Source organism: Hypanus sabinus, unplaced genomic scaffold, assembly GCF_030144855.1.
Source record: "Hypanus sabinus isolate sHypSab1 unplaced genomic scaffold, sHypSab1.hap1 scaffold_643, whole genome shotgun sequence".
Lineage (NCBI taxonomy): Eukaryota > Metazoa > Chordata > Chondrichthyes > Myliobatiformes > Dasyatidae > Hypanus > Hypanus sabinus.
Genome location: NW_026781499.1, coordinates 23760 through 45841, shown reverse-complemented (window position 1 = coordinate 45841; position 22082 = coordinate 23760). Strand labels below are relative to the sequence as shown.

Here is a 22082-nt window from a genome sequence, read left to right as displayed (position 1 = left end):
GAGGGTCAGGTGTTGTGACGGTGTGTGGACCAGGGTTTCTGTGGCTGTGAAGGTCAGGTGTTGTGACGGTGCGTGGGCCAGTGTTTCTGTGACTGTGAGGGTCAGGTGTTGTGACGGTGTGTGGGCCGGGGTTTCTGTGGCTGTGAAGGTCAGGTGTTGTGACGGTGCGTGGACCAGGGTTTCTGTGGCTGTGAGGGTCCGGTGTTGTGACGGTGTGTGGACCAGGGTTTTTGTGACTGTGAGGGTCAGGTGTTGTGACGGTGTGTGGACCAGGGTTTCTGTGGCTGTGAGGGTCAGATATTGTGACGGTGTGTGGACCAGGGTTTCTGTGGCCGTGAAGGTCTGGTGTTGTGACGGTGTGTGGACCAGGGTTTCTGTGGCTGTGAGGGTCAGGTGTTGCGAAGGTGTGTGGACCAGGGTTTCACTGGCTGTGAGGGTCAGGTGTTGTGACGGTGTGTGGACCAGGGTTTCTGTGACTGTGAGGGTCAGGTGTTGTGACGTTGTGTGGACCAGGGTTTCTGTGACTGTGAGGGTCAGGTGTTGTGACGGTGTGTGGGCCAGGGTTTCTGCGGCTGTGAGGGTCAGGTGTTGCGACGGTGTGTGGATCAGTGTTTCTGCGACTGTGAGTGTCAGGTGTTGTGACGGTGCGTGACCAGGGTTCCCGTGACTGTGAGGGTCAGGGATTGTGACGGTGTGTCGACCAGGGTTTCTGTGACTGTGAGGGTCAGGTGTTGTGACGGTGTGTGAACCAGGGTTTCTGTGGCTGCGAGGGTCAGGTGTTGTGACGGTGTGTGAACCAAGGTTTCTGTAGCTGTGAGGGTCAGGTGTTGTGACGGTGTGTGGACCAGGGTTTCTGTGGCTGTGAAAGTCAGGTGTTGTGACGGTGTGTGGATCAGGGTTTCTGTGGCTGTGAGGGTCAGGTGTTGTGACGGTGTGTGGACCAGGGTTTCTGTGGCTGTGAAGGTCAGGTGTTGTGACGGTGTGTGGACCAGGGTTTCTGTGACTGTGAGGGTCAGGTGTTGTGACGGTGTGTGGACCAGGGTTTCTGTGGCTGTGAAGGTCAGGTGTTGTGACGGTGTATGGACAGGGCTTTCTGTGGCTGTGAGGGTCAGGTGTTGTGACTGTGCGGATCAGGGTTTCTGTGGATGTGAGGGTCAGGAGTTGTGACGGTGTGTGGGCCAGTGTTACTGTGGCTGTGAGGGTCAGGTGTTGTGACGGTGTGTTGGCCAGGCTTTCTGTGACTGTGAGGTTCAGGTGTTGTGACGGTGTGTGGGCCAGAGTTTCTGTGGCTGTGAAGGTCAGGTGTTGTGACGGTGTGTGGACAAGGTTTACTGTAGCTGTGCGGGTCAGGTGTTGTGACGGTGTGTGGGCCAGGGTTTCTGTGACTGTGAGGGTGAGGTGTTGTGACGGTGTGTGTATCAGGGTTTCTGTGGCTGTGAGGGTCAGCTTTTGTGACGGTGTGTGGACCAGGGTTTCTGTGGCTGTGAGGGTCAGGTGTTGTGACGGTGTTTGGGCCAGGGTTTCTGTGGCTGTGAGGGTCCGGTGTTGCGCCGGTGTGTGGACCAGGGTTTCTGTGGCTGTGAGTGCCAGGTGTTGTGACGGTGTGTGGACCAGGGTTTCTGTGACTGTGAGGGTCAGGTGTTGTGACGGTGTGTGGGCCAGGGTTTCTGTGATTGTGAGGGTCAGGTGTTGTGACTGTGTGGGCCAGGGTTTCTGTGGCTGTGAGGGTCAGGTGTTGTGACTGTGTGGTCCAGGGTTTCTGTGGCTGTGAGGGTCAGGTGTTGTGACGGTGTGTGGGCCAGAGTTTCTGTGGCTGTGAAGGTCAGGTGTTGTGACGGTGTGTGGACAAGGTTTACTGTAGCTGTGCGGGTCAGGTGTTGTGACTGTGTGGGCCAGGGTTTCTGTGGCTGTGAGGGTCAGGTGTTGTGACTGTGTGGGCCAGGGTTTCTGTGGCTGTGAGGGTCAGGTGTTGTGACGGTGTGTGAACCACGGTTTCTGTGGCTGTGAGGGTCAGGTGTTGTGACGGTGTGTGAACCACGGTTTCTGTGGCTGTGAGGGTCAGGTGTTGTGACGGTGTGTGGACCAGGGTTTCTGTGACTGTGAGGGTCAGGTGTTGCGAAGGTGTGTGGACCAGGGTTTCACTGGCTGTGAGGGTCAGGTGTTGTGACGGTGCGTGGGCCAGGGTTTCTGTGGCTGTGAGGGTCAGGTGTTGTGACGGTGTGTGGACCAGGGTTTCTGTGACTGTGAGGGTCAGGTGTTGCGAAGGTGTGTGGACCAGGGTTTCACTGGCTGTGAGGGTCAGGTGTTGTGACGGTGTGTGGACCAGGGTTTCTGTGACTGTGAGGGTCAGGTGTTGCGAAGGTGTGTGGACCAGGGTTTCACTGGCTGTGAGGGTCAGGTGTTGTGACGGTGTGTGGACCAGGGTTTCTGTGACTGTGAGGGTCAGGTGTTGTGACGGTGTGTGGACCAGGGTTTCTGTGACTGTGAGGGTCAAGTGTTGTGACGGTGTGTGGGCCAGGGTTTCTGCGGCTGTGAGGGTCAGGTGTTGCGACGGAGTGTGGATCAGTGTTTCTGCGACTGTGAGTGTCAGGTGTTGTGACGGTGCGTGGACCAGGGTTCCCGTGACTGTGAGGGTCAGGGGTTGTGACGGTGTGTCGACCAGGGTTTCTGTGGCTGCGAGGGTCAGGTGTTGTGACGGTGTGTGGACCAGGGTTTCTGTGACTGTGAGGGTCAGGTGTTGCGAAGGTGTGTGGACCAGGGTTTCACTGGCTGTGAGGGTCAGGTGTTGTGACGGTGTGTGGACCAGGGTTTCTGTGACTGTGAGGGTCAGGAGTTGTGACGGTGTGTGGACCAGGGTTTCTGTGACTGTGAGGGTCAGGTGTTGCGAAGGTGTGTGGACCAGGGTTTCACTGGCTGTGAGGGTCAGGTGTTGTGACGGTGTGTGGACCAGGGTTTCTGTGACTGTGAGGGTCAGGTGTTGTGACGGTGTGTGGACCAGGGTTTCTGTGACTGTGAGGGTCAAGTGTTGTGACGGTGTGTGGGCCAGGGTTTCTGCGGCTGTGAGGGTCAGGTGTTGCGACGGTGTGTGGATCAGTGTTTCTGCGACTGTGAGTGTCAGGTGTTGTGACGGTGCGTGGACCAGGGTTCCCGTGACTGTGAGGGTCAGGGGTTGTGACGGTGTGTCGCCCAGGGTTTCTGTGACTGTGAGGGTCAGGTGTTGTGACGGTGTGTGGACCAGGGTTTCTGTGGCTGTGAAGGTCAGGTGTTGTGACGGTGTATGGACAGGGCTTTCTGTGGCTGTGAGGGTCAGGTGTTGTGACTGTGCGGATCAGGGTTTCTGTGGATGTGAGGGTCAGGAGTTGTGACGGTGTGTGGGCCAATGTTACTGTGGCTGAGAGGGTCAGGTGTTGTGACGGTGTGTTGGCCAGGCTTTCTGTGACTGTGAGGTTCAGGTGTTGTGACGGTGTGTGGGCCAGAGTTTCTGTGGCTGTGAAGGTCAGGTGTTGTGACGGTGTGTGGACAAGGTTTACTGTAGCTGTGCGGGTCAGGTGTTGTGACGGTGTGTGGGCCAGGGTTTCTGTGACTGTGAGGGTGAGGTGTTGTGACGGTGTGTGTATCAGGGTTTCTGTGGCTGTGAGGGTCAGCTTTTGTGACGGTGTGTGGACCAGGGTTTCTGTGGCTGTGAGGGTCAGGTGTTGTGACGGTGTTTGGGCCAGGGTTTCTGTGGCTGTGAGGGTCCGGTGTTGCGCCGGTGTGTGGACCAGGGTTTCTGTGGCTGTGAGTGCCAGGTGTTGTGACGGTGTGTGGACCAGGGTTTCTGTGACTGTGAGGGTCAGGTGTTGTGACGGTGTGTGGGCCAGGGTTTCTGTGATTGTGAGGGTCAGGTGTTGTGACTGTGTGGGCCAGGGTTTCTGTGGCTGTGAGGGTCAGGTGTTGTGACGGTGTGTGGGCCAGAGTTTCTGTGGCTGTGAAGGTCAGGTGTTGTGACGGTGTGTGGACAAGGTTTACTGTAGCTGTGCGGGTCAGGTGTTGTGACTGTGTGGGCCAGGGTTTCTGTGGCTGTGAGGGTCAGGTGTTGTGACTGTGTGGGCCAGGGTTTCTGTGGCTGTGAGGGTCAGGTGTTGTGACGGTGTGTGAACCACGGTTTCTGTGGCTGTGAGGGTCAGGTGTTGTGACGGTGTGTGAACCACGGTTTCTGTGGCTGTGAGGGTCAGGTGTTGTGACGGTGTGTGGACCAGGGTTTCTGTGACTGTGAGGGTCAGGTGTTGCGAAGGTGTGTGGACCAGGGTTTCACTGGCTGTGAGGGTCAGGTGTTGTGACGGTGCGTGGGCCAGGGTTTCTGTGGCTGTGAGGGTCAGGTGTTGTGACGGTGTGTGGACCAGGGTTTCTGTGACTGTGAGGGTCAGGTGTTGCGAAGGTGTGTGGACCAGGGTTTCACTGGCTGTGAGGGTCAGGTGTTGTGACGGTGTGTGGACCAGGGTTTCTGTGACTGTGAGGGTCAGGAGTTGTGACGGTGTGTGGACCAGGGTTTCTGTGACTGTGAGGGTCAGGTGTTGCGAAGGTGTGTGGACCAGGGTTTCACTGGCTGTGAGGGTCAGGTGTTGTGACGGTGTGTGGACCAGGGTTTCTGTGACTGTGAGGGTCAGGTGTTGTGACGGTGTGTGGACCAGGGTTTCTGTGACTGTGAGGGTCAAGTGTTGTGACGGTGTGTGGGCCAGGGTTTCTGCGGCTGTGAGGGTCAGGTGTTGCGACGGTGTGTGGATCAGTGTTTCTGCGACTGTGAGTGTCAGGTGTTGTGACGGTGCGTGGACCAGGGTTCCCGTGACTGTGAGGGTCAGGGGTTGTGACGGTGTGTCGACCAGGGTTTCTGTGACTGTGAGGGTCAGGTGTTGTGACGGTGTGTGAACGAGGGTTTCTGTGGCTGCGAGGGTCAGGTGTTGTGACGGTGTGTGAACCAGGGTTTCTGTGGCTGTGAGGGTCAGGTGTTGTGACGGTGTGTGGACCAGGGTTTCTGTGGCTGTGAAAGTCAGGTGTTGTGACGGTGTGTGGATCAGGGTTTCTGTGGCTGTGAGGGTCAGGTGTTGTGACGGTGTGTGGACCAGGGTTTCTGTGGCTGTGAAGGTCAGGTGTTGTGACGGTGTGTGGACCAGGGTTTCTGTGACTGTGAGGGTCAGGTGTTGTGACGGTGTGTGGACCAGGGTTTCTGTGGCTGTGAAGGTCAGGTGTTGTGACGGTGTATGAACAGGGCTTTCTGTGGCTGTGAGGGTCAGGTGTTGTGACTGTGCGGATCAGGGTTTCTGTGGATGTGAGGGTCAAGAGTTGTGACGGTGTGTGGGCCAGGGTTTCTGTGGATGTGAGGGTCAGGTGTTGTGACTGTGTGGTCCAGGGTTTCTGTGGCTGTGAAGGTCAGGTGTTGTGACGGTGTTTGGGCCAGGGTTTCTGTGGCTGTGAGGGTCCGGTGTTGCGACTGTGTGTGAACCACGGTTTCTGTGGCTGTGAGGGTCAGGTGTTGTGACGGTGTGTGGACCAGGGTTTCTGTGACTGTGAGGGTCAGGTGTTGTGACGGTGTGTGGACCAGGGTTTCTGTGACTGTGAGGGTCAGGTGTTGTGACGGTGTGTGGGCCAGGGTTTCTGTGGCTGTGAGGGTCAGGTGTTGTGACTGTGTGGTCCAGGGTTTCTGTGGCTGTGAGGGTCAGGTTTTGTGACGGTGTGTGGACCAGGGTTTCTGTGGCTGTGAGGGTCAGGTGTTGTGACGGTGTGTGAACCACGGTTTCTGTGGCTGTGAGGGTCAGGTGTTGTGACGGTGTGTGGGCCAGGCTTTCTGTGACTGTGAGGGTCAGGTGTTGTGACGGTGTGTGGGCCAGAGTTTCTGTGGCTGTGAAGGTCAGGTGTTGTGACGGTGTGTGGACAAGGTTTACTGTAGCTGTGCGGGTCAGGTGTTGTGACTGTGTGGGCCAGGGTTTCTGTGGCTGTGAGGGTCAGGTGTTGTGACTGTGTGGGCCAGGGTTTCTGTGGCTGTGTGGGTCAGGTTTTGTGACGGTGTGTGGACCAGGGTTTCTCTGGCTGTGAGGGTCAGGTGTTGTGACGGTGTTTGGGCCAGGGTTTCTGTGGCTGTGAGGGTCCGGTGTTGCGACTGTGTGTGAACCACGGTTTCTGTGGCTGTGAGGGTCAGGTGTTGTGACGGTGTGTGGGCCAGGCTTTCTGTGACTGTGAGGGTCAGGTGTTGTGACGGTGTGTGGGCCAGAGTTTCTGTGGCTGTGAAGGTCAGGTGTTGTGACGGTGTGTGGACAAGGTTTACTGTAGCTGTGCGGGTCAGGTGTTGTGATTGTGCGGGCCAGGGTTTCTGTGGCTGTGAGGGTCAGGTGTTGTGACTGTGTGGGCCAGGGTTTCTGTGGCTGTGAGGGTCAGGTGTTGTGACGGTGTGTGAACCACGGTTTCTGTGGCTTTGAGGGTCCGGTGTTGCGACTGTGTGTGAACTACGGTTTCTGTGGCTGTGAGGGTCAGGTGTTGTGACGATGTGTGGGCCAGGGTTTCTGTGGCTGTGAGGGTCAGGTGTTGTGACTGTGTGGTCCAGGGTTTCTGTGGCTGTGAGGGTCAGGTTTTGTGACGGTGTGTGGACCAGGGTTTCTGTGGCTGTGAGGGTCAGGTGTTGTGACGGTGTGTGAACCACGGTTTCTGTGGCTGTGAGGGTCAGGTGTTGTGACGGTGTGTGGGCCAGGCTTTCTGTGACTGTGAGGGTCAGGTGTTGTGACGGTGTGTGGACAAGGTTTACTGTAGCTGTGCGGGTCAGGTGTTGTGACTGTGTGGGCCAGGGTTTCTGTGGCTGTGAGGGTCAGGTGTTGTGACTGTGTGGGCCAGGGTTTCTGTGGCTGTGTGGGTCAGGTTTTGTGACGGTGTGTGGACCAGGGTTTCTCTGGCTGTGAGGGTCAGGTGTTGTGACGGTGTTTGGGCCAGGGTTTCTGTGGCTGTGAGGGTCCGGTGTTGCGACTGTGTGTGAACCACGGTTTCTGTGGCTGTGAGGGTCAGGTGTTGTGACGGTGTGTGGGCCAGGCTTTCTGTGACTGTGAGGGTCAGGTGTTGTGACGGTGTGTGGGCCAGAGTTTCTGTGGCTGTGAAGGTCAGGTGTTGTGACGGTGTGTGGACAAGGTTTACTGTAGCTGTGCGGGTCAGGTGTTGTGATTGTGTGGGCCAGGGTTTCTGTGGCTGTGAAGGTCAGGTGTTGTGACGTTGTGTGGACCAGGGTTTCTGTGACTGTGAGGGTCAGGTGTTGTGACGGTGTGTGGACCAGGGTTTCTGTGGCTGTGAGGGTCCGGTGTTGTGACGTTGTGTGGACCAGGGTTTCTGTGGCAGTGAGGGTTAGATTTTCAGTGGTGCTGGAAAGTTTTCTCTATTTCTGCATAAATATGATCCGATCCTCATTAACGTCATAACAGCAGACAGAGAAAACAACTGAATAAACAACAAAAAAGAAACATTGTAGTTGTTCATTTATTTAATGAGGAAAAATGATGCAATAATACATAGATTATGTGGGAAAAGTGTGTGAACCTGAGGTATAATGCCATTCATAAAAATCTATTTGGAATCACGTGGTCAATGAGATGAGATTGGAATTGCTGGTGTAGAGATGACTTGCCCTATAATTAAAAAGGATTCAGGAGGTCAGGTTACCGACAGAGCATGTAACTGTTTATATGGACCATGCCTCGATCAAAAGAAATCTTTCCGAGAACCTTAGAAGTTCAGTAGAGCTGCATGAAAATGGAAAATGCTACAAAAGCATTTCTAAAGTCCCGAGTGTTCTTCAGTCCACAGGAAAGGTAATTATCTATATACGGAGGAAATTCAGTACAGTTGTCACTCTCCCTGGGACTGGACATCCTGCAAAAATCACATCAAGAGAATCCTGAACGAGATGAAAACTAGCCCAAGGGTAACAGCAGGAAACATGCCGGACTCTCTAAAGTCTCATGTGTCCACTGTATGAAAACAGTGAGCAAGAATGGTTTTCATGGACGGACACCGCGGAGTAAACGACTGCTCTTCAAAAAACACTTTGCTGAACATCTCAACTTTAAGGAAGAGCAGCTGGATGCTCTACAAGGTTTCTGGGACAATGTTCTGAGGAAAGGCGAGATAAATGTTGAAGGTTTTGGCAGAAATTCACATTGCTGTGTCTGGAGGGAAAAGAGCACTGCCCACCAACACCAAAACCTCATCCTAACTGTGAAGCCGGATGGAAGGAGCATTATGGTTTGGGACTGCTTTGCTGAGTCGGGGCCTGGGCAGCTTGCGGTCGCTGAGGGAGCGATAAAATCAAGATTGTATTAAGGGATTGTATCCACGTCAGAATAGTGAAGAGTTGGGAAGTTGACTGGTCAGAGATACAGGACTGGAAAAGGGGAATCTGATAGAGGACAGATGGGTATTGCCTCCATCTGGTGCTCCAGCATCTTTTTCTTTCTTCCATTGCCTTCTTTACTTCACCCCTACACCCTCCTCCGGGTTGCACATATCACCTTGTATTTCTCCCCATTATCCCCACAGCCTCTCAGCCTGACTCCTCATCGTTATTCCACCAGTCCTGCTGGTGTCTCAGCTGGAAACGTCGACTGTCCGTACTCCCTTCCATAGATGCTGCATAACCTGCTGAGTTCCTACGGGCAATTTTGTGTGTGCTACTAGTTACCCTGTCACCCCTTCTCTTCTCGTCTGCCCATTACCTTTCCCTGGTTCCACTCATTCTTCCTTTCGTCAGTGCTCCACTCTACTCCTCTATTAGATTCGTTCTTCTGCAGCTGTTTAACTTTTCCAACTCTCATCTCCAAGACTTTGAGTTCAATTACATCCCCTCCCACAACCTTGTCCCTCATCTGCCAGCTTGTACTTCTACCACTTTCCTCACTTTATCAGTCTAGCATCTTTCTGCGTCCTTTCCGGTCATGATGAAGTGTCATTTTACAAAACGTTGACTGTCGTCTGTTAACTGTTGAGTGTTGTCCACAGCGGACCGGTCATTGCGGCAGGACACCACCAGGTAGGAGTGTTGTCAACAAGGGAGCGGCCATTGCGGCAGAAACCCTCCGGGTGAGAGTGCTCCGCACAGAGGACCTGCCATTACGGTAGGACACCACTAGGTGGGAAAGTTACACACAGAAATTGCTGGAGGAACTCAGCGGGTGAGGCTGCGTCTATGGGAATAAATCAGCAGCTTACCTTTCGAGCTGAGACACTTTTTCAGGATTGGAATGGAAGGGGAAAGGCGAAAATAAAAATGCGGGGCAGAAAAAGGAGGATAGATGTGAAGTGCTTGGTGAAGTCCGTTGGGTGGGAACGATAAAGGGCTGGAGAGTAAGGGATCTGATTGGAGAGAAGAGGATAGACCATGGGAGAAAGGGAAGGAGGAGTGGCAACAGTGGGAGGTGATATGCAAGCAAGAAGAAAATAGAACATAGAACATAGAATAGTACAGAACATTACAGGCCCTTCGGCCCACATTGTTGTGCCGACCCTCAAACCCTGCCTCCCATATAACCCCCCCACCTTAAACTCTTCCATAAACCTGTCTAGTAGTCTCTTAAACTTCACTAGTGTATCTGCCTCCACCACTGACTCAGGCAGTGCATTCCACGCACTTGTACTCTTTGAGTAAAAAAAACCTTCCTCTGATATCCCCCTTGAACTTCCCACCCCTTACCTTAAAGCCATGTCCTCTTGTACTGAGCAGGGTGTCCTGGGGAAGAAGCGCTGGCTATCCACTCTATCTATTCCTCTTAATATCTTGTACACCTCTATCATGTCTGCTCTCATCCTGCTTCTCTCCAAAGAGTAAAGCCCTAGCTCCCTTAATCTCTGATCATAACCCATACTCTCTAAACCAGGCAGCATTCTGGTAAATCTCCTCTGTACCCTTTCCAATGCTTCCACATCCTCCCTATAGTGAGGTGACCAGAAGAGGTCAGAGCCAGAGTGGGGAAAAAAAGGTGAATGGAGGGGGAAGGATAAAGTTGACTGGAAGGAGAAATCGATACACCTGCCATCTGGTTGGAGATTATATAAAAAAAAAATATAAGGTGCCGTTTATCCAGCCGGAGGTGAGCTTCATCATGGAATAAGAGGAAGCCATGGACTGAAACGTTGGAACGGGAATGATGATATGAATAAAATTGTTCAGGGACAGGGAAGTTTTACTTTGGCAGCTGGAAAGGAAGTGTTATCAAAACGATCCCCCCCCAATTAACTCCGGGTCCCACCAATATAGAGAAGGCTGCATCAGGGGCAGCGGATGCAATAGAGGAAGCGTTGCCTCACTTGGAAGAACCTCTTTGGGCGATGAATGGAGTAAGGGAGGAGATGAACGGGCAGGTGTAGTATTCCTCTCACTTTCAGGGGTAAGTGCCAGGAGGAACATCAGTGGAAAAGGGCAAATGAAGGGAGCGATTTCTGCAGAAACTGGAAAGTGGAGGGGGGGGGAGGTATATATGTGCTTAGACCACAAGACATAGGAACAGAATCAGGCCATTCGTTCCATCGAGTATGCTCCGTCATTTCATCGTGACTGACCAATTTCCCTCACGAATCCATTCTTCTGTCCTCCTACCGGAATAACCTGAGTGATCATGAACCTATCAGCCTCCGCCATATTTACACTCCATCACTTGCCAACACATCCACCTGTGGCTACGATTTCAACACATTCACCACCTACTGTTCTCAGCCAGGCAATGATAGGCCGGTGAGACTGATATCAGAAGTGCTCAATCTATTGGATGTTCTAAAGTCAAGTCTTGTCAATGGCCAAGGCCCAAAACGTCGAAAGTATTATTTTCCATAGATACTGCCTGGTCTGCTGAGTTCCTCCAGCATTCCGTGTGTTTTGCTTGGATTTCCAGAATCTGCAGATTTTCTCCTGTCTGTGACAATCAGTTGCATTCATTTTTACGGACAGGAAGCTGGTTTACCATTTTATCTGGAACTGGACACTTCAGTTTTGAACACTGTGAGGGCGATGTTGTACTGTGAACACTCTGACCACTGTGCTCTAAATGTTTTTGTTCTATTTGAGTTCCTTCTGTTTGAATAACTTGTGTTGATGTTGTTGTGACCGCGGCTTTGCCATGTGTCTGTGATGCTGCGGCAAGTCTGTTTCTCAGCGCTCCTGCCTTTGATGCCATTTTCCGGACACAACCGGAAAGGAAAAGACAATAATTGTTACTCCGGATCCGATGCTGCAATAAAAATAGAAACGCACAGTCATTGTGGAAAATCATTTATTTTAACACTAGGTCATTGAAATTCCACATTTGTGGAACTCTGGGTGAGAGGGAAATCAGCTTGTGTTTGGATCCAGCAGCAGACAAGTGTGTGTGTCTTTAGCAGAACAGAGGTGTGAGTTCAGAATGTTCTTTCCCAACCGTCTGCACTTATCTCATCTGTACAGCTGTATTATCGCCCGACTGAGGGGTTGTGGTCAGCACAATAATCTTGGTTCCGCAGGCTTGCAACTGAATTGGATAAATACACGCTGTCAAGTCACAAAGGTTTAACAGAACACAACTCTTTTAACCCTCTTTTCCCACTCCCTCCCCTTCTCTCTCTGCCACCCTCACCTTCTCTCTACATCTCTCCCCCACCTTTCCCCCCACCCTCCCCCCACTGAGTTAGAGGGAAATCAGCTCGTGTTTGGATCCAGCAGCGGACAAGTGTGTGTGACCTTGTCAGAACAGAGGAGTCAGTTCAAAACGTTCATTCCCACCCGTCTCCACTTATCTCATCTGTACAGCTGTATTATCGCCCTACTGAGGGGATGTGGTCAGCACAATAATCTTAGTTGTGCAGGCTGGCAACTGAATTGGCAAAATACAGGATATCGGCAAAGTCACAAAGTCTTAACAGCACACAACTCTTTTAACCCTCGCTGCCCCCTCTCTACCCTCTGAGTTACAGGGAAATCAGCGTGTTTATATCTGCGAACAATCCACAAGGCCACAAATCTTCAACAACACACAGCTCTTCTGACTTTATATTTCAAATGATCTTCCACAGGGCCGGTGACTTTAAATGCCTTGGTGCGACCAGTTCAGAGAGCTGACACGTAAGTGCTGTTACAAAGAAGGCACGGCACTTCCACTGCTTGAGAAGTTGCACAAATTCAGCTTGTTGTCCAAAACTTGGTCAAACTTCGATAAATGCATGACAGACTGGTTGCATCACAGCCCGCGACAGAAACCAGTTCACAAGAACGGAAAGATTTACAGGAAGTGTTGGACACTCCCAGCCCAGCAAAGAGAAATTCAGCATATCTACAAGGAGCGCGGCCACAGGAAAGCAGCGTCAATGGTAACGATCCCCACCCACTCAGACCACGCTCTCTTCTCGCTGCTGCCCTGGGGAAGCAGGTCCCACACGTGTGGACACATTTTCCAGGGCTCTGCAACTCATCGTCTGAAAATTATGAGTTTGTCAGTCTTTGTGTGAAGTTTTTTTTATTGATTCTATTGTATTTTTCTGTTCTACTGTGGATGCCAGCAAGAAAATGAATATCGTGTCTGTATGTGGTTACGTATATGTACTGTCAGAATAAGTTTAATTTCAAATTTGAGCAGAGGCACAAGAACTCACAGACATCCATCCAGAGGCAGAGTAACACAAACACACACACACATTCTCGCGCAGTGAGGCTCACATTGGCATAAATGTGCACACAGGCCCTGAGACTCACACAAAACACAGACACACTCACACATCGAGATACACACACGTGCACGCACAGACACATATACAGTACATACACACTGACACACATTAATGGAAACAAACACGCACACAGACTCAAGTACACACACAGACACTCACAAGCGTTCTAGCACGCAGAGACGACACATAGAGACATAAACACAGGCACGCACACACAGACACAGGCACATAGAGACTCAAAAGGAGATACAAGCGCATGCACCACGCAAACAACTTTCACATCTCCCTCTCCATCTGTCCACTGTGTTTTCTCTGCTTTCGATGTTTGATATGTTTAATTCTTCAGACCTCTGCAAGTCCAGGTCTGGAGCCATCATCAAGTTGGCAAAACGTTCGGATGCTGCGTCCTCTCGGGCCAAACTAAACGTGTTTTGTTTCTCTCTCTCTCTGCTTCATGTGTTTTATATGATCACAAGACTACAAGAACCCCGAGGACTGTTGGTCCGCTGCACAAGTGAGCTGCTTGTTCCGTCTCAAGGGACAATCTTAGATCTGGCAAATCTGTTGGGATTCTGTGAAGAAATAACAATCAGGATCGCAAAGGCGAATCGGTTGATGCTGTGTATCTGCATTATCAGAAGGCCTTTGACGAGGAGCCACAGAAGCGGCTACTTACCCGCGGTATTACAGGAAATATACATCGATAAAGCAGTGGCTGGTTGGCAAGAGGTAAACAGTGGGAATGAAGGGAAACTTTGCTGCTTGGTTGCCGTCGACTAGTGATGAACCACAGGGATGTGTGTTATGTGAATAATTTGGCTGAATTGATTGTTTTGAGCAAAGTTTGCAGCCAATACGAAAATAGGTGGAAGGACAGAGAGTTTTGAGGAAATAGAGAGGCCACAGAAGTACTTAGACAGATTAAGAGAATGGGCGAAGAAGTGACAGATGCAATATAATGTCAGGAAATGTATGGTCATGACGTAGGTAGAAGACATGAACGCGTTGGTATTTTCCCCCAAATAAAGAAACAACTATTTGAGGATTAAAGGGATTTGAATTAATTATGCAGGATTCCACAAAGCCAACTTGCAGTCTGAGTCTATCGTGGGGAAGGCAAGTGCGATGTCAGCATTTAATTTTAAGAGAACTAGAATATAACAGCAAGGATGCAATTCTGAGGTTTTGTAACTCACTGGCGAGGCCTCACTTGGAGGAATGGGAGCATTTTGAGTCCTTTATCTTAGAGAGGATGTGTTGAAACTGGAGAGAGTTCAAATGAAGGTCACGAAAATGAATCCAGGATTTGAAGGCTTGGCATATGAAGGGCTTCTGACGGCTCTGGGCCACTATTCACTGGAACTCAGAAGAACGAGAGTGACCTAATTAAAAATTATCGAATATTGGAAGGCCTGTGCAAAGGATGTGGGAGTGTCCTTTTGGAATGGCGATGAATTTCTTGAGCCAGGTATTAGTGAGTCTGTGGAATTCTTTGCTACAGCCAGCTGTGGAGGCCGTCATTATTAATATTTAAGGCAGAGGTTGAAAGATCCTTGACTGGTCAGGGCATGACGGGATACGGGGAGAAGGCAGGCGTTTGGGGCTGAGAGGGATAATGAATCAGTCATGATGAAATTTCGGTGCGGATTCCATGAGCCGAATGGCTAATTAAACTCCTGTAACTTGTGGTCTTATAACAAACTCTCTTTCAATGTCAGCAAGAGCAAGGAGCTGATTATTAACCCCAGAGGGCGGAAACAGGAGGTCCATGAGCCAGTCCTCATCGGGGATCAAAGGTGGAGAGGGTCAGCAACCTCAAACTTTTGAAAACACATTCGAGGCTCTTCATCTCACGTTATGAATATGTATTATTTATTTATCTTTTTTTAATTTTGTATTTGCATAGTTTGTTGTTTTTTTGTATGCTGTTTCCTCTTTCTTTTGTCCGTCCTGTTGGGTTCAGTCTTTTACGGATTCAGTTGTGGATCTTTCATTTACTGAGTTTGCCCACAGAAAAACGAATCTCAGGATTCTACATGGTGACGTGCGTGTGCTTTGATAATACGTTTACTTTGCACATTTTAAACTGACGTGTGAATTTGTGAGTATTTATCCCAAACACCATATTGGGTTGTCAGCTCTAAAGGTTCACCACTGGCCGGGTAAATAAATTTGTTCTGATCTGAATGGTCGTCCTGTCACTGTGAGCCCTCTTTAGAGGAAGTCCAGTTACCGGAAACATTCCTCAATCGAACTAGGAAGCCTCAGATTCTCTGTCTCACTGTTACACACACACACACTCACACACACACACGTGACAATCAAAGCAGAACCCAAAAAGAACAGGGTGATCTGCCTCCATGACTATCCCCCAGTGGTACTCACATCTACTGTGATGAAGAGCTTTGAGGGGGTTGGTCCTGACTAGAATCAACTCCTGTCTGTGCATGGACCTGGACTCACTGCAATTTGCCGATCACCACAATATGTCTACAACAGACGCAATCTCCCTGACTCTCCACTCAGCCTTTGATCACCCGAACAATAGCAATACACAAGTCAGGCTGCTGATTACAGCTCAGCATTCAACACAATCAGACTCTCAATTGTAATCAACAAGCTCCAAAACCTGGGCCTCTGTACCTCCTTCTGCAACTGGATCCTCACCAGGAGACCACAGATCAGAAACAACATCTCCTCCTTGCTGACAATCAACACCGGCACACCTCAACGATGCGTGCTCAGCCCACTGCTCTACTCTCTCTACACCACGTCTGTGTGTCTAGGCTCATCTATAAACTTGCCGATGACACAACTATTGTTGGTGGAATTTCAGACGGTGACGAGGAGGAGTACAGGAGTGAGATAGATCAGCAAGTTGAGTGGTGTCACAGCAACAACCTTGCACTCAGCATCATGAAGACAAAGGAATTGATTGTGGATTCAGGAAGGGGAAGTCGAGGGAACACACACCAGTCCTCATCGTGGGATCAGAAGCTGAAAAGGGTGAACAGTTTCCATTTCCTGCCTGTCAACATCTCTGAGGAACCATCCTGGGCCCAACATATTGATGTAGTTACAATGAAGGCACAACATCGGCTATATTTCATTCGGAGACTGAGGGGAATCGGTCTGTCACTAAAGACACTTACAAATTTCTACAGATGTACTGTGGAGAGAAGTCTAACTGGTTGCATCACTGCCTGGTGTGGAGAGGCCACTGCACAGGATCGGAAAACGCTGCAGAAAGTTGTAAACTCAGCCAGCTCCTTCAGGGACACTGGACTCCACAGCATCCAGGACACATGCAAAAGATGATGCCACAAAAAGATGGCATCCATCATTAAGGACACCCATCATCCAGGACATCATTGCTACCAACAAGGAGGATGTACAGGACCCTGGTTCAGGAACAGATTCATCCCCACCACCAGATTTCTGAATGGACAATGAGCCGATAAACACTTGCTCAGGATTTCACCACGTACACCAGTGGTATTAAACCTGATTCTGATACACAAACACACACAGCTGGGCTCAAACATACAACACTCTCACATACCTCCTTTTGTGATACCCTGCTTGCTCCGTGGGCCCCGGTATGAAGCTCAAACTGTTGCAAAACCTGTCCTTTAAATTCATGGCTGAGGCTGTGTTGTGTCTGTTCACTGTTTGAGTTTGATATTAAATGAAGAGCATTGAACGGGAAGGAAGGTTTGAATAGAAGAATAAAGATTTCCTGTGAAGATATATGGGGTCCTGGTGAGAGCGTACATGGAACACTGTGCACAGGTCTGTCTCCCTCCCGGAGTCAGCCTGTGGGATGAAGGGAATGAAGAGATTTCCCAGATTGATTTAGGAGGTGAGGTAGTGTCCTCGGAGATTGTACTGTCAGGGCCTGTCTCAAAATTAGAGAAATAAAGGGTAGTCTGACTGAGACAGACACAGTCTCACAGGGTATTGACAGGGTAGAGACAGGAATGATGTTTCCTTTGGCTGTGGTGAGGAATGGGGGTCACAGAATCCGAGTTCACCTCAGCAAGACTGAGATGAGGAGAAATTTCCTCACCCAGAGGGCAGCGAATCTTTGGAATTTTCTCCACAAGGTTTCTAAATTCAAAGGACAAATTTTGGGGCTCTGAGATATTGGGAACGTTGCGTGAAAGTGGCGCTGAGGTCAAAGATCAGGCATGTTCTGGGTGAAAGGCAGAACGGACGCAAGGGACATCTGTTTATTTGTTTCTAAAGTACGAGTTTACCTTTGTGCCTGGTTCTCCCTGGGCCTTCAGCCTAACCTTTTCACAGGGGTGCGCTCACACACCGGAATTCCATCCGCAGCCGCTGCGGGTCAGCTCCCCTATCCCAGCAGCAGGAGACAGTTCTGGGAGGAAACTCCCGAAACAGGCCCCGACCCACGGCGGGGAAAGACCGGGCACCCTCTGTGTGGCTGAAACACGGCGACCTGCTGCCAATCCCGGGTCTCTCACTGTGTAAATTCGTTCTCGATTCCAAACTTCGGTCCGCTCAGCGTCCCGCCCACTGACACATCTCAGCCAATGGAGGCAAGATTCTCCCAGTGGTGTTCTCTGATTGGCTGTGAGTGTGTCTGAGGACGGGCTGCTACCGGGAGCTGGAGCTGTCAGTCACAGTTTGGTCTCAGAAACAAAGCAAGTTCCCCAAGGCTCAAAGTTCAAAGTAAATTTTATTATCAGAGTACAGATAAGTCGCCACATACAACTCCTACATTTCTGGATCACTGAAAGATCAGCCAGAGTGCATCAGTCAACAAACTTCGCCAATGCAGATAAACAACGAGAACAGGAAATAACCGCAGCGGCAGCAGATAGACTCAGCGCTCCCTGTTCAATCTGACAGGACAAGAAACAGTAAGGCGCAAAGGTAAACTCGTCTTTCAGAAATTAAGAAATAGAGCTGCGGCCATTTGGCCCCTTGCGCTTCTTTTGCGCTTCACTCAGAACATGCTTGTCCTTTGACCTCAGCATCACATTCCTGCAAATTCCATCACCGCTGAGCCCCAGGATATGTCTATTCAATTTCGAAACCTTGTGGAGATAATTGCAATGATCCACTGCACTCTGGGTGAGGAAATTTCACCTCATCTCAGTCCTGCTGAGTTGTCCTCGGATTTTGAGTCTGTGAGCGCTGGTTTCACACCTTATGGGAAACATCATTCCAGCCCTTCAGCTGTAAATATCCTGTGAGATTGCATTTCTCTAATTCTGAGACAGGAATGCGATCTGTCTCTGTCAAACCACCTTTCATTTCACTTATTTTGAGACAGTCCCAGTACGATGATTTGTTGTGGGAGCATCTCTATGGACAGCAGGTGAGTGCAGTTATCCTGTGTTGTTCCCAGCCTGATGGTTGAGGTAATAACTGTTCCTGACCCTGGTGGGGCGAGATCACGGGCAGGGTCTGGAAAGAGAAACCCACTCCCTGTCCCTGCCCGAGAGGTTCCATATATAACCCTGAGGAGGGGCACAAGACCCCGGGTAGTGTCGGGAGAGTTTGGCAAGCCTGTGTGAGCCATTTATGGAACACCATTGGTTTTTCTGGCGGGTCAGAAGCATCACTAATTATACTCCATAAGTCATCGGGGTCCAGGGCTTAGGAATTGAGATTCCTCCCACCATTATTCCGGGAAACTGTCTGAAATTTCCCCGAAATATCGATCTGCTGGCTCAGATCTTATTCCCTTTGATTTTGTTATCTGTAGTGTCTGTCCCCGGCTAACAGGTGTTAATTCATGGAGCAGTTCCGTCCCGGCCCCTCCGGGTGTGGAAACAACAGCCGATGCAGAGAGAGCCTCGGCAGGTGGTTATCGAGGCCGCTGTTGGACGTCTGCAGCTACTTCAATGACCTCTGAGGGGTCTCCAATTGATCACACAGGGGAGGGGAGCAGAAGGAGCCGGCAACTGTGGCCACCAGAAATATTGGTGCATATTGGACCAATCGCATAGGTAGGAAAGGTGCGGTCCTCAATAGATATACAAACGTATTAGGGAGTGACGTAGAACACTGAAAAGAGACCTCAAGCGCAGTGATGCCTCGATTCTGCCTGAGCCACGTGCCAGTGAAGGTGAGAACAGGATGATCTGACAGATGACAGTGTGGCTGTGAAACTGGTGCGGAGGGGCAGGGCTTCTGATTCCGGGATCATTAGTGAACATAGGACCTGTACAACAGGGACTGTTTACACCTGAACTCGGTGGGGGGAGGGTCAGTGTCTGCTGATATCCATGCGGGTAGGATTGCCAGAGCTGTCCGAGAGGTTTTAAATTAATTTGGCAGCAGATCTGAACTGGAGTGATGGGCTGAGGAGAATGTTGTTAGTCTTCAAACAGCAGCAGTGTGTACTGAGACTGCCACCATTGAGAGGCTGACGATAGGGCAAAACGTCGGTGGGCGGGATGAGTTGCATTGCAAAAGGGTGAGAAAATGAAAAAGGGGATGAATACGGAACTGAAGGTTTTATATTTGAATGTGTGCAATACATGGAGTAAGGGAGATGAACTTGTGTCACAGTTACAGATTGGCATTTGGGCATCACTAAATGGTGGCTGAAGGAAGATTATAGCTGGGAGCTTCATGAGCAAGGATACAGATTGTACTGAATGGACAGGCAGGTAGGCAGAGGGGTGGGGAGGTTCTGTATGTAAAAATGAAATCAAATCTTCTAACTGGTGAAATGGGATTGCAAGGTTTAGAATACTGACATGTAGGGGGTGAATACTGATGCACTCAAATATTTTCTATTTTATACTTGTAATTACTTTTTTCACTTTTTGGTGATCTATTTTCACATTGACACAACAGAGTTTTTTATTTCTGCTGATTCGTGTGAATAAAACAAATCTAAATCCACTCTGTCTTAATGTTGTAAAACAATAAAAGATGATGATTTCCAAGATGGCCGCATACTTTTTATAAGCACTGCAAGTGCAAATACGAAGAAAGCACGGCAGTGCCTCTCCTTCCTTTGAAGTTTACAAAGCTGCAGTATCACACACACACACACACAGCATTGATGAAGTGCTTTGAGGGGTTGGTCATGTCTAGAATCAACTCCTGTCTGTGCATGGACCCAAACCCACTGCAATTTGCCGATCGCCACAATATATCTACAGTAGATGCAATCTCACTGACTCTCCACTCAGCCTTAGATCACCTGGACAATAGCAATACACAAGTCAGGCTGCTGATTACAGCTCAGCGTTCAACACAATCAGACCCTCAATTGTAATCAACAAGCTCCAAAACCTGGGCCTCTGTACCTCCTTCTGCAACTGGATCCTCACCAGGAGACCACAGTCTGTGTGGATCAGAAACAACATCTCCTCCTTGCTGACAATCAACACTGGCACACCTCAATGATGCGTGCTCAGCCCACTGCTCTACTCTCTCAACACCACGTCTGTGTGTCTATCCTGGGCCCAGCATATTGAATGCAGTTACAATGAAGGCACAACATCGGCTATACTTAATTCGGAAATTGAGGGGGATCGGTCTGTCCCTAAAGACATTTGCTAATTTCTACAAATGTACTGTGGAGAGCATTCTAACTGGTTGCATCACTGCCTGGTGTGGAGAGGCCATTGCACAGGATCAGAAAATGCTGCAGAAAGTTGTAAACTCAGCCAGCTCCTTCATGGGCACTGGACTCCACAGCATCCAGGACACATTCAAAAGATGAGGCCACAAAAAGGTGACATCCATCATTAAGGACCCCCATCACCCAGGACATGACCTCTTCTCATTGCGACCATCAAGGAGGATGTACAGGACCCTGAAGATACTCTTACTGGTTTAGGAACAGCTTCTTCCCCACCATCAGATTTCCGAATGGACAATGAACCCATCAACACCCCCTCAGTATTTTCCCTCTCGTTTTGCACTACATTCTAAATATAATTTTACACATTCTAATTGTAATCTGTGGTTTTTATTAGTAAATATTGCAATGTACTGCAGACACAAAGGAACAAATTTCACCACAGATGCAATAAACCTGATTCTGATACACAAACACACACAGCTGGGCTCAGACATACAACACTCCCATATTCCTCTCTTTGTGACACCCTGCTTGCTCCGCGGCATGTTCTGCGTGAAAGGCAGGACAGACACAACGGGCCGAATGGCCTGTTCCAGTTTCCTTTTTCTAAAGTCCGAGTTTCCCTTTGCGCCTGGTTCTCCCAGGGCCTTCAGCCTGTCCTTTTGCACAGGGGAGCGCTCACAGCACCGGAGTTCCATCGGCAGCCGCTGCGGGCCAGCTCCCGTATCCCAGCAGTAGGAGACAGGACTGGGAGGAAACTCCGGACAACAGGCCCCGATCCATGGCGGGGAAAGACCGGGCACCCCCTGTGTGGCTGAAACTTATCACGGAATCTCCGCCCGAATCGTCACCTCCGCCATCGGAAGGGTTCAAAACACCGGCCGCTGTTGCAGCCTTTACCCGGGGAGCTGCTCCCAATCTCGGGTCTCTCACCGGGTCGACTCGTTCCCGATTCCAAACTTCGGTCAGAATATGCTTGTCCTTTGACCTCAGCACCAGATTCCTGCAACTTCCCATCACCGCTGAGCCTCAGGATTTGTCTATTCAATTTAGAAACCTTGTGGAGATAATTGCAATGATTCACTGCACTCTGGGTGAGGAAATTTCTCCTCATCTCAGTCCTGCTGAGTTGTCCTCGGATTTTGAGACTGCGACCGCTGGTTCCACACCTTGTGGGAAACATCATTCCAGCCCTTCCGCTGTAAATATCCTGTGAGATTGTATTTCTCTAATTCTGAGACAGGAATGTGATCTGTCTCAGTCAAATCACCTCATATTTCACTCATTTTGAGACAGTCCCAGTACGATGATTCGTTCGGGGAGCATCTCGATGGACAGCAAGTGAGTGCAGTTATCCTGTGTTGTTCCACAGCCAGATGGCTGAGGAGGGGTAACTGTATCTGAACCTGGTGGGGAGAGTTCTGAGGCTCTTGTACCTTCTACCTGATTACAGCAGTTAGAAAAGAGCCTGCCTGTGTGGTGAGCCAGATCACAGACGCCTGTATCACCGTCCCCTCTGGCCTGTCCTATCCGGGACCAAAGGAATTGTGGAGAGTAAATGTGGTACTCTGTCGAGTATCACTGTCATCCAGGCTCTCATCCTGCCTCTTATTATTCTTGTCTGTGATTGCAGTGCGACAATCTCTGGCCCAATGTCCCCTCTGTCTACAAACCCCGTTTCTGTCCTTTGCCAAGTGTCCTCTTCATCTGCACGGTCCGCACGGTCCTGCCACCCGTTCTGGGTTCTTCATCGGGACCCGAACTCCATCTCCTCACTACCGTTTCTCTGTACGCACTCTCCCTTTTCCAC

General features: G+C 50.2%; 1 long non-coding RNA gene across 1 annotated transcript; it reads right to left on the bottom strand.

The window, feature by feature from the left end:
- Positions 1-7607: 7607 nt before the first annotated feature.
- Positions 7608-21623, bottom strand: LOC132389734 (uncharacterized). Its single transcript, XR_009510655.1, has 4 exons — positions 16956-21623; positions 13184-13268; positions 9385-11504; positions 7608-9191 (listed from the first exon to the last, which is right to left on the bottom strand). It is a non-coding gene; the product is annotated as an uncharacterized LOC132389734 (long non-coding RNA).
- Positions 21624-22082: the final 459 nt, after the last annotated feature.